This window comes from Ochotona curzoniae, unplaced genomic scaffold (assembly GCF_017591425.1).
Source record: "Ochotona curzoniae isolate NIBS_2020 unplaced genomic scaffold, NIBS_Ocur_1.0 contig_4389, whole genome shotgun sequence".
In the NCBI taxonomy this organism is placed as follows: Eukaryota; Metazoa; Chordata; class Mammalia; order Lagomorpha; family Ochotonidae; genus Ochotona; species Ochotona curzoniae.
The window spans coordinates 56,077-67,389 of record NW_024466264.1 but is presented as its reverse complement, the minus strand read 5'-3'; the positions used below and the strand labels follow the sequence as shown (position 1 = coordinate 67,389).

Below are 11,313 nucleotides of genomic sequence, written 5' to 3'. Positions count from 1 at the left end.
TTATCCTCCACATTCCTGCACTGGCCTTGCTGCATGGGCCTTGCTTCCTTATCTTCTCCATTCCTGCAGCTGCCTTGTTCATGTCTGGGAAACTGAAACTTTACTTGCTTCACGAAATGACTTCTCTATGCTTATTCTAACATGGCTCTACTCTTGCTCAGCAGAAAGCAATACACAGAAGCAAAATCAAGTGGTTATTTCAAAGGAAAGAGGGAAAGAATAGATTCCCACTACACCTGGGGACAGAACACCCTTGATTAGCATATGGTCAACGCGGGTAGGGTGGTGTGTGTGGGGGGGGGGGGGCACAGAGACAGCAAGAATAAAAGGCCCTTTGGCTAAAACAGTATCAGCAACATCAACTTCCAAGCTCACACTGGTAGTAAACATTAACTCCACAGAGGCAGACAATGCCTAAATAAACTATAGAAATCTCAGCGGGGTTGTCCGGTGTCCATGCAAAGGGAGGTGGAGCCGCATTCAGGTGGCTGCAGAGACATCGGCCGGGCCCTCCCATGCAGCGGGAAACTCCTTGCGGCCCTGCCTGCAGTGGAACAATGCTCTACACACCTTCCTGTCTTCCACACCCAGCACACGGACCCCAGCAGTAGTTGATCAATTACTTCTGTCCTCTGTCATGGTACCGGCTGTCCTCTGCAGGCTGCAGTGTACTACCATATCCACCATGTGCACCTGGACATGCTGTCCTCTGCTCCATCTGAGCCATTGAGGAGGCTCAGCTTTGCCACATGCACTCCTCGGTCAGACCACGGAACTTGCAATTCTCTCCATGGTTGGGGTTCTGAATCCAGCAGTTCAGTTGGGGGAAACTGAATCCCCCAAAGAAACTTCGTGTGAGTGATCCCAGACCTGATTCTTGTGTGTGCTTGCCAGTACAGGGTCTGACACAGACCATTGCCCCAGGAGCCTGTGCACATGCTGGTGGTTGCAATTGCTGGTCAGTTCTGCATCCAGCCCTGTCTTCTACACAAACCAGTGGGTGTTGGAGCCCAGCCTGATCCTGCCACCACACACTTGGTCCTCACACAGACCAGTGGGAACTGCAGTCTAGTTGGAGCTACCTGTAATAACCCCCACCAGGCCCGTGCCCTGCCCTGCCCTGCCCTGGTTCCTGTGCTGGACAGTATGTATGGGAGATTGGTCTTGTCTGTCCCGCATCCCATTCAGCTCTCACACATATAAGGGCATTGAAGCTTAGTTCACACCCATGCTGGTGGATGTCATTCTCTGGGTAGCATTGCCTGCCCCAGTCCTGCTTCTCCGCCCCTCTCTGCCCTGGTCCGGATGCCCAGTCCTGCTCCACCCCCACCCCCACCCTGGTCCGGATGCCCAGTCCTGCTGAGATGTGGCAACTGGAGCACATATAGATGCTCTTTGGTGCTCATCTCTTGCTTCTTTGCAAAGCATCTCTTTGTCATCAACCTTTTAGAACAGTTTAGAATTTCATTTTAGTGCATATTAAAAAAACTTTTAAATTTTATTTCTCATATGGTTTGCATAGTTGAGAGGGACGCAAACCCACATTGAGATCCACTGCTTGCTGTCAGACTGTATCAGTGCCCTAGTGGAGATGACCATTTGATGTCAGCTTAGAAACCCTGAAATGGGGAAGAAAGTTCTGAGGGTGCTGCTTGAGTGGTTTTGATACTTCTGAGATACAGTATACATCATTGCACCAGGGTTGACAAAATCTTTCCAAGGACTGCTAAAACCAGAGCTGGTGGTAGGCCTGGTGGGGATTTGTGGTGGTCACTCCAACTAGTCCTCATCATCCACTGGTGTGCATGAAGGCCAGGCATGTGCCAGATTGAGCAGAGCTGGGCTGCAACACTTTCCAGTTTACATGAGAGATTGGCTGACCAGGTCTAACTCAATGTTGCCATAGAGCTAGACATTTGCTGCAAAGCCTGACCATCTCTAATGAAGTTGGGGTCCTCTGTTGGTTTAGATGATCTGGCTGCCATGTGTCTCATGTACATCTGGGCATGCATTTAATGCCTGGGTATGTACACTGCACAGGCATTAAAAAACTGAGGAGGCTTACTCCCAATACATGCACTCCAAGGTCAGACCACAGATCTTTTGATTTTCCCTGTAGGCAGGGTTTGAGTTCAATGATGTAGTTGGAGAGTTCCCCCAAGAAACCTTATCTGGGTTGACCTGAGATCCAGTTGCTTAGGTTCAGTCTGTCACCTACACCAGGCAACACACAGACTAGTAGATGCAGCTGCCTGGTCATTTCTTCCCCCAGCCGTATTTCTCATGTAAACTGGAAAGTGTTGCAGCCCAGCTCTGCTCAATCTGCCACATGCCTGGCCTTCATGCACACCAGTGAATGTTGAGGTCTAGTTGGAGCAACCACCACAAATCCCCACCAGGCCTACCACCAGCTCTGGTTTTAGCATGTTCCAGCATGTGCTACAGCTAGCCTGGCCCAGTCCATATCCCCTCCAATGCCCATGCACACTCACCAGTGCTGTGGCTTAGCTAAACTTGCCCCAGACCCAGACCCAGACCATATGTGTAACAATGGGTACTGCAAACCTACCCTCAGCCCTAGCTCTTATGCTCATTAATGAAAGCTGTGGCATAGCAAGCGTGTCGCCAGAGTTCCCCTACCAGGTCTGCTGCCAACCCCAGGACTTGTGCGTACTGACAGGTGCTGTTGCCCAATCCAGCATGCCCTACCCCCAGTCTCAGCTCTTGCTGATAGGTGCTACAGCCTAGACAATCCTGGCCCATATCCCATCCTGGCTCTTATATGTGCTAATAAATGTTGCAGCCTGACCCTGCCTGGCCTGCCCCCAGATCCAGTCAAAACACATGCTGATGAATGCTGTAGGCTTGCCTGGCCTGGTTTGCCCCCAGGCCTTGCTCTTATACTCATCAACAGGAACTGCAACCTTTCACAGCGGTTCCCCTAGTTCCCCTACCAAGTTTACTCCCAGCCCTGGATTTCACATGTGCCGGTGGGTGCTATGGCCCAGCGTAGCATGGTCTGCCCCCAGTAATGTCCTTTGCATGTTCTGATGGATGCTGCAGCCTAAACAGGCCAGCTCACCCTAGGACCCAGCTGTTGTGTGTGCCAGTGGATGCTGTAGCCTGGCCCATCCTGACCTGCTCCCAGTCCTAGCTCATGCGTGTATGTATGTATGTGTGTGTGTGTGTGTGTGTAAGTTCTATAGTTTTGCCTGACTTGGGCCCTCCGCAACACCAGCTCTAGCACAAAATAGTGGATACTGCAACCCCACAGGGGCAAACCCTCAAATCTATACTGAATCTGCCTCCAGATTCTTCTCTTGAGTTCTGGTGGGTACTGCATCTCAGCCTGACATGGCCCAAACCCTACCCCAACACTTGCCAGTAGGTACTGCTGCCTAGTCCTGCCAGGCATGCCCCACCCCAGCCCGTGCTTTTGCAAGTACCAGTGAGTGGCAGGTGATGCCACCTTGCCCAGCCCTGGTCTCTCACATGGCAGGTGTCTTGGCCTGACCCTTATATTCCCTCTGGGTTTCCCTTTATAAACAAACCTTGTCTCAGCTCCCTTGCTTAACTGCAAGTGTAGTGTCCTGGTCCTTGAAAAGTCCTCTGTACCTGTCAAGTGGCTCTCAGAGGCCACTATTCCAATATGTCTGCAGGCCCCCTTCCCTGAGCAGTCTACACCATCCAGTGTACTGGGACTGGGGGCAGCCAAGGTGCTACGCTCCAGCTAGGATGCCCCCTGCACTCAACTCTGCCTCAACAGTATCTTTTGATTGTTGAGTTGAGTCTAATTGCCCAGTTAAGACTCCTTGGTATGTGGACACATGTTGCTGTCCAGCAGTGATGGACTTGGTGTATGAAGCCTATAATAACATGCGTGGACCACTGAATGATGGTCAATAGCCGAAGTTTATTAGAGGCATCAGACTTTATAGACCAAGCGTCACAAAGGATAAGGGAGGAGGTGTTGAGCTTATCAACAGACCCATCAATTATTTCTATATCCTTCTTTGGAGCTCTTTTGTTTTTGTATATTCCACCAAGTGTTCTCATTCACATGTTGTCCACTCAGCTGTTCTCATACAAATGACATTCAATCAGCTATACAAAAGGTATTCATTCATTTGTTCTCATACAAAGGATATCCAATCAGTCACACAAATGGCGTCTATCCAGTTGTTCTCATACAAATATTATCCTATCAATAGTAATCCTGTGCCTGTTGACCTTCTACGATCACAATGTCCTTCTACAGACACATATGTTCTCTATATAATATATTTAATATATATGATATATAATGTATATAACATGTTTTCTATATAATGTTAGGGACATTTTCTGTGTCAGAATGCTTTCTGTCCTGTAGGTAATGTAAAGTGCCATTCAAATAGTTACAACATGCTTCTATTTAAATGCTGTCCAAATGACCTTGTTTGCTTTATTCATGTCTACTTCTTCTCATTTTATTTTCTGCTCCAACTTTTATTTTAAATAGCCCCATCAGAAGCCAAATCTTTGCTCTGTTTATTCTTCCAGTGAGGCATTCTAATATCTTTCATTTTATTCACTGCTCTTTATAATTTCAGATTTTTGAAAAACATTTATTGGTAATTATTGCGGGACCTGTGCCATGGAATAGGAGGTTAAGCCAATCTTTACATTGCTGACATGGGTACCAGTTCAAGTCCCAGCTGCTCCATTTCTGATTCAGCTCCTTCGGAAAACCCAGGGGATGGAGGAGATAATAGCCGTAGTGCCCCAGCCATCTGTGTGAGAGACCTGGGAGAAAGTCCAGGATCCTGGCTTCAGCCTATGCCAGCATCATCCATTGCAACCATTTGGAAACGAAACCAGTAGATGAAAGATCTCTCTCTCAGTTCTCTCTCTCTCTCTCTCTCTCTCTCTCTCTCTCTCTCTCTCTCTCTCTCTTTCTCCATCTCTAATTCTACATTTCACATACATAAATCTTTAAAACATAAAGTTTTATATTGCACATTTGTATGGCCTATAGTGCTGTATTTTATCCGTACTTAAAATGTGCACTGATCAAATCAAACCCATAAGTATCTTCCCTTCTCCACCAACATATTATCACAGCAGCCTTGGGGCATCTTTCTGCCACTTACTCCCAGAACGTGTAACAGTTTAATGTGGACCTATTGCACCATTGACTCATTTGATCTCTCCCAGATTTAGTGTCCCTCATAGGAAGCCCCCTCTCCTGTCTTTTGCCCTCCAGCTTCTTATAATAGTTCTTGTGAGTTCAGAATGCATTTTGAGAGCATCTACATATGAGGGAGAACAAGAGATATCTACTTTCCGTATCTGGATTAACAGGTTTTCCTCAGGTTCCATCAATTCACTGTACATGTTAGGACTTCATGCTTTTGTGGCTGAGGGATGTTTCACTGTGTACGGAGACCACATCCAACTGAGGATGGGCACTGTGGTGAGTCCCTACCTTGTAGTGGTGCAATAGGCTAGTGGAGCAAGTATCTGTCTGACATAATGTTTCCATATCTTTTCTGGCACATCTCCCATAGAGGGATTGCCGTACTAAATGGTAGTTCTAATGATCATTCTTGAATGATGAATCCATTAATCAGAGTTACAATGTCCCAATGCAAAAGAAGAGACATAGGGACAATGAATGAGGTTACTGACTCCTCATGCACAGGCAAGCAAAAGTCAACCTCAGATTTACCCAAACATGACATGGAGGAACCGGTGCAGTGGGGGGGAGGGCAGTGTGCTGTAAGAAATTTTTCAGAAATTGTTATAAAGTTCCTCAGAAACAATGAGGAGCACATACAAGAATTCAAGGAATTTAAGGAATATTTAACACAGGAAATAGCAATGTTGAAAAAAATCAAAGCAAATTATTAACAATGAAGAAAAGACAGTAAATTAAAAATTCAGCAGAAAACCTCAATAACAGAATGCGTGAGGCAGAAGAAAGCATCTCAGAGTTGGAAGGCACCTCCTGCAATAGGCTGACATAGTCAAAAGCCTGGAAGATAAACTAAGTAAAACTAAGAAAAACCCGCAGTTAAAGGACACCATGAAAACACCAAACATAGGAGTTATGGGAGTTCCAGAAATGCAGAAAGAGAAGCTGGGTTCAAACACGTATTCAATGAAATGATGTTAAGGACTTGCCTAGGTCTCAGTGCTGTAGCCTAGCTGCTGAACTCCTCACTTAGAATGTGCTGGGCTCCCATGTGGGTGCTGATTCATGTTCCAGTGACCACACTTCCCATCCGGCTCCATGCTTGTGGCCTGGGAAAGCAGTAGAGGATGGCCAAAGCTTTGGGACCTGCATCCATGTGGGAGACCCACGGGAGACTCCTGGCTTCAGATTGGCTCAGTTCCAGCCATTGTGGCCACTTTGATCCTAAAAGTGAACCAGTGGACAAAAGATGTTCCTCTTTGTCTCTCTTCTTCTCTGCATATCTGCCTTTCCAATAAAAACATTAAAAAACTTGCCTAATAAGGAGGGACAACTAGCAAAGAAAATATAGGAGGGACACAGAACTCCCAATAAGGTTGATCAAAAGCAATTTTTGCCAAGACACATCATAATTAAGCTCCCTTATTTGAACATAGGGAAGAGATATTTAAATATGCATGTGAAAAATCAATTAAATTATAGAGGTTCGCTAATCATATTCACCACTAATCTCTCCAAGGAAACCCTACAGGCTACAAGAAAATGGAGTGACATATTTCAGATCCTAAAAGTGAAAAATTGACAGTCCAGAATAACTTACCCAGCAAAACTTTCCTTTGTCTTTGAAAATGAAAGAAAATTCTTCCACAATAAAAGTTCATAGACCTCCTTGCTACAAGACCTTCTTTATAAATGTTATTTGAAGATGCCCTACTGACAGTAAAGGAATAGCAGCTACAAAAACAAAGGTAAACATGGAGAACATACCAATAACATGACAATAGCCAACCCATTGCTAAAATGACAGGATCAAATCACTACATATCTATATTAACCCTGAATGTAAATGGCTTAAACTCATCATTCAAACATCATAGATTGACATATTGGACTTAAAAAAAGAAAAAGAAACCGCTTCTCTTTGTTGCCTACAGGAAACATATCTCAAAGACAAAAATATGAAGAAACTCAAAGTGAGAGGATGAAAAAGGGTATCCCAGGCTAACGGAAAGGAAAAACAAGCTGGTGTGTTGCCAGCCGCATCTGTATGTACTGGCCACATGCCGTACCCAAAATGGCGCCGGCCGGAGAAGCCACACCTTCGTGCGTGGTGGAGAGTCACGTAGCCTCTGCGGTACTGCGCAGGCGCCTAGCGCATGCGCAGTGAGCTGCGGCGTGGCCGGCACGTGAACACTGGGGACTGACGAATCCGGTCGCCCAGGACCCTGCGTGATCATGACGCCGACCTATCATCGGCGGAGGCGGGGCCAGTCAGCACATAAGAGCAGACAGCCTGCCGGGGTCGCCCCCTTTCCTCCTCATCTTGGTGTGCACAATAAATTTTACCGCAGAAGGCTTCACTCGCGCCTGCGTCTTATTGCTGGGCAATAAGACACGTGGGCGCGACACTGGTGTGGCCATTCTCATACCAGATAATATAGACTGTGACGTGAAAGGCATTAAAGGAGATGAAGAAGGACACCACATAATGATCAAAGGATCCCTTCAGCAAGAAGAAATCACCATAATAAATGTATATGCACCAAATGTTAAGGCACCTAGTTTGTGAAACAAATATTAGTGGAGTTAAAGGGAGAAATGACTTCAATACAGTAATAGTGGGGACCTTCACACCCCACTAACTTCAATGGGCAGATCGATGAGACAGAAACTCAGTAAGGAAACAGCAGAACTCACCCAGGAGGCCCTAGAACAAATGGACTTAATTGATATCTAAGAAATCATACATCCTACAGACACAGAATACACTTTTTTTTTCATCAGTACATGAATTCTTCTCCAGGATTATAGGCCACAAAACATGCTTCATCAAATTAAAAAAAAAATTGAAGCCACACCATGCATTTTATTAGACCATCATGGAGTGAAACTAGAGAGCTACAATCAAAAGACCCCAGAAGATGTGCATGTACTCAGGAACTGAGTAATACACTGTGAATGAACAGTGGGTTTTAAAAGAAATAAAAGAGAAGATCAGAAAATTACTTGAGAAGAATAAAGGCAGAAAAGGCAAGATGGCAGCATGGGGTACAGACACATTTGATACGACAGAGAATCTTTAGGCAGGGAGAAGTACAATAAGTAGATTACAGGGAAAAAATAGGGCTCAGCTAGTAAGAAGGGGGTACCTGGAACCCCCCTGAACACAGGGAGGCTGCAGAATGAGACAGCAGTGTGGTAGTGGACCGAAGAACCCACCAGCACCCAGCGAGCAACAACTCAGACCCCGGTGATCCAGGCTCTGGCGATCCAGGCTTCCAGCGCCAGCCAGACATCCAGCAGTGGCCTCCACACAGATGTTGTGACCACCAGGTGAGAACCTGGGTCCACGTGGGGAGCTAGGAAAGCGAGTATAGTCTGGGACCTGACAATCAAGCTGAGTGACTGGGAGCAGCCACAGGCGCAGAAAGAGTAGCAGACTCAGGGCGCCATCTTGTGTGGAGAGGCTGAACTCCGAGTTGACAGAGCAGCACAGAGACTCCTTTCTGGCAGTTCACATGGAACTGATCAAAGGGGTGAGGGGAGCACCAGCTTTGCTCCCTGCAGGGTCAATGTGGTCCTGGAGCTAAAAGCCAGCAGCTGCATTTCTCCACCTGGCCCCATCTCAGGTAGCAGGGCAGCAAGTGTGGACCCCAAGCGAAGGTCCAGAGTGGGTGTGTTGCTAGCTAATTGCACTGAGCTGAGCCCACAGCGCCAGCCTTGCAGCCTGTAGGGTCTGTGTGGTCCCTGGAGCGGACGGCCAGTAGCCCCCTGATCTTTGTTGGTGCCCCTATGGGTGTCATTTTGGACACTGTGGCAAGTGCTCCAAACACTGATGAACTGCAAGAGGAGGAGCAGTAAACTGCGCATGCGCTAATTCAGCAGCTCTCAGATATCAGTGTCACAGGACCAGACACTGTTACACTGAAGGGAGGATAGCTGAGCTGCCCAAGAACTACGCTGGGAACAAAATCACCACCATCTTAGAGCACTGCACAGGCTCTGCAGGAAAAAAAAACAGCCCCTACAAGGCACACCACCAACTCCACCCAAAATAACCCCAGGAGGTACTCAGACTTATCGGCCAGCAGGGGGCGACAAGCTCAGTGCTGCCTACAAAATCAGTGCCACAGACAAAGCAATTATTCAGGACAGCTGTGTTTCCTAAATCTAGAGCACTGATTGAACGTAAAAAAAATCAACTTATATACCTGTAGGTAATAAACCATAGAGATGATTTCATCAAACAGATTGGCAACTACAAAAGGTAAAAGACCCTCGCCTTGCATGCCCCAGGATCCCATATGGGTGCAGGTTCTATCCCGGCAGCCCCACGTCCCATCCAGCTCCCTGCCTGTGGCATGGGAAAGCAGTCGAGGACGGCCCAAGACTTTGGGACCCTGCACCCGCATGGGAGACCTGGAAGAGGCTCCCGGCTTCGGACCGGCAGAGCATCCGCCGTTGTGCTCACTTGGGGAGTGAATCATCAGATGGAAGATCTTCCTCTCTGTCTCTCCTCTCTGTATATCCGCCTTTCCAATAAAAAAATAACAAAAAAAAAATAATAAAAGGTAAAAGACAAAAGCACTATGAATGTTACTGAGGAGTCTCCAACAAAGGAGCAAAGCTTCGCCCGCTCTCAGAGTTAACTGAGGAAGACATTGAGAAAATGGGGGACAAAGAACTCAGGAAACTCATTGCAAAGCTGCTGGTCAACAATGAGAAGTACAAACAAGAGTTCAAAGAAGAAATAGCAGTAATACATCAAATTAAGACTGATATATCAGAAATTAAGAACATAGTAGAGCAAATTAAAAATACAGTGGAGAGTCTCAACAACAGAATGAATGAGGCAGAAGAAAGAATATTAGAATTAGAAGATATTTCCTGTCACCATGAAGAAACAAGCAAAAAGCTGGAAGCAGAGCTAGGTCAGGCTAAAAAAAGTACCCAAGAATACTTCTTTATAAATAAAGAATACTTCTTTATAAATTTTATAAAGAATATTTCTTTATAAAAAACCCAACAGAGTTGACCAAAAACAAACTTCACCATGACACATGATAATCAAGCTCTCTTCAGTTGAACAAAAAGAAAAAAAATATCCTTGAATGTGCACGTGAAAAAAATCAAGTGTCATTTAGGGGAACCCCAATCGAACTCACATCTGGCCTTACAGAAGAAACACTACAGTCCAGAATAGACTGGAGTGACATATTCCAGATTCTAAAAGAGAAAAATTTTCAGCCCAGAATAACTTATCCTGCAAAGCTCTCCTTTGTCTTTGAAAATGAAATAAAATTCTCCCACAATAAAGAAAAACTTCAAGATTTTTGTCTTATTTAAACCTGCCCTACAAATGATACTCAAGGATGTTCCCATGAAAGAAAAAGAAATGGCAACCACCGGAAACAAAGGCAAATGAGGAAAATATCCCACTAAAAGGCTAACAGAAAACCCAAGCATAGAACAACACATCTCCAAAATGGCAGGACCAAACTGCCCCTTATCCATAATAACGCTGAATATAAAGGGCTTAAACTCATCAGTCAAATGCCATAGATTGGAGGACTGGATCAAAAAACAAAACCCAACTATCTGCTGCTTATGGGAGACACATCTCACCAATAAAGATCATAGAAAATTGAAAGTGAAAGGATGGAAAAAGATATTCCAAGCAAATGATAAGACGAGCAGGTGTAGCCATTCTTATATCAGATGACATAGACTTTGATGTAAAGAGCATCAAAAGAGATGAAGAAGGATACCACATAATGATCAAAGGATGCCTTCAGCAAGAAGAGATCACCATAATAAATGTTAACACTCCAAATGCCAAAGCATCTATCTACGTGAAACAAATATTAACGGACCTAAAGGGAGAAATAGACTCCAATACAATCATAGTGGGAGACCTTAATACCCCATTAACACAAATGGACAGATCAAAAAGCCAGAAACACAGCAAAGAAACAGTAGAACTCACCCAAACACTAGAACAAATGGACTTGGTTGACATTTATCGAACCTTTCATTCTACAGAGAATACACATTTTTTTTATCAGTACATGGAACTGTCTACAGAATTGATCATGTTATAGGCCATAAAGCAAGTCTCAGCAAATTTTTAAAAGTGG

At 45.4% G+C, this 11,313-nt stretch overlaps 1 long non-coding RNA gene across 1 annotated transcript; it reads left to right on the top strand.

Moving 5' to 3' along the window:
• The first annotated feature begins 9,369 nt into the window (after positions 1–9,369).
• On the top strand, positions 9,370–10,125 carry LOC121160181. Its single transcript, XR_005884512.1, has 2 exons — positions 9,370–9,443; positions 9,748–10,125. It is a non-coding gene; the product is annotated as an uncharacterized LOC121160181 (long non-coding RNA).
• The last annotated feature ends 1,188 nt before the right edge of the window (positions 10,126–11,313 follow it).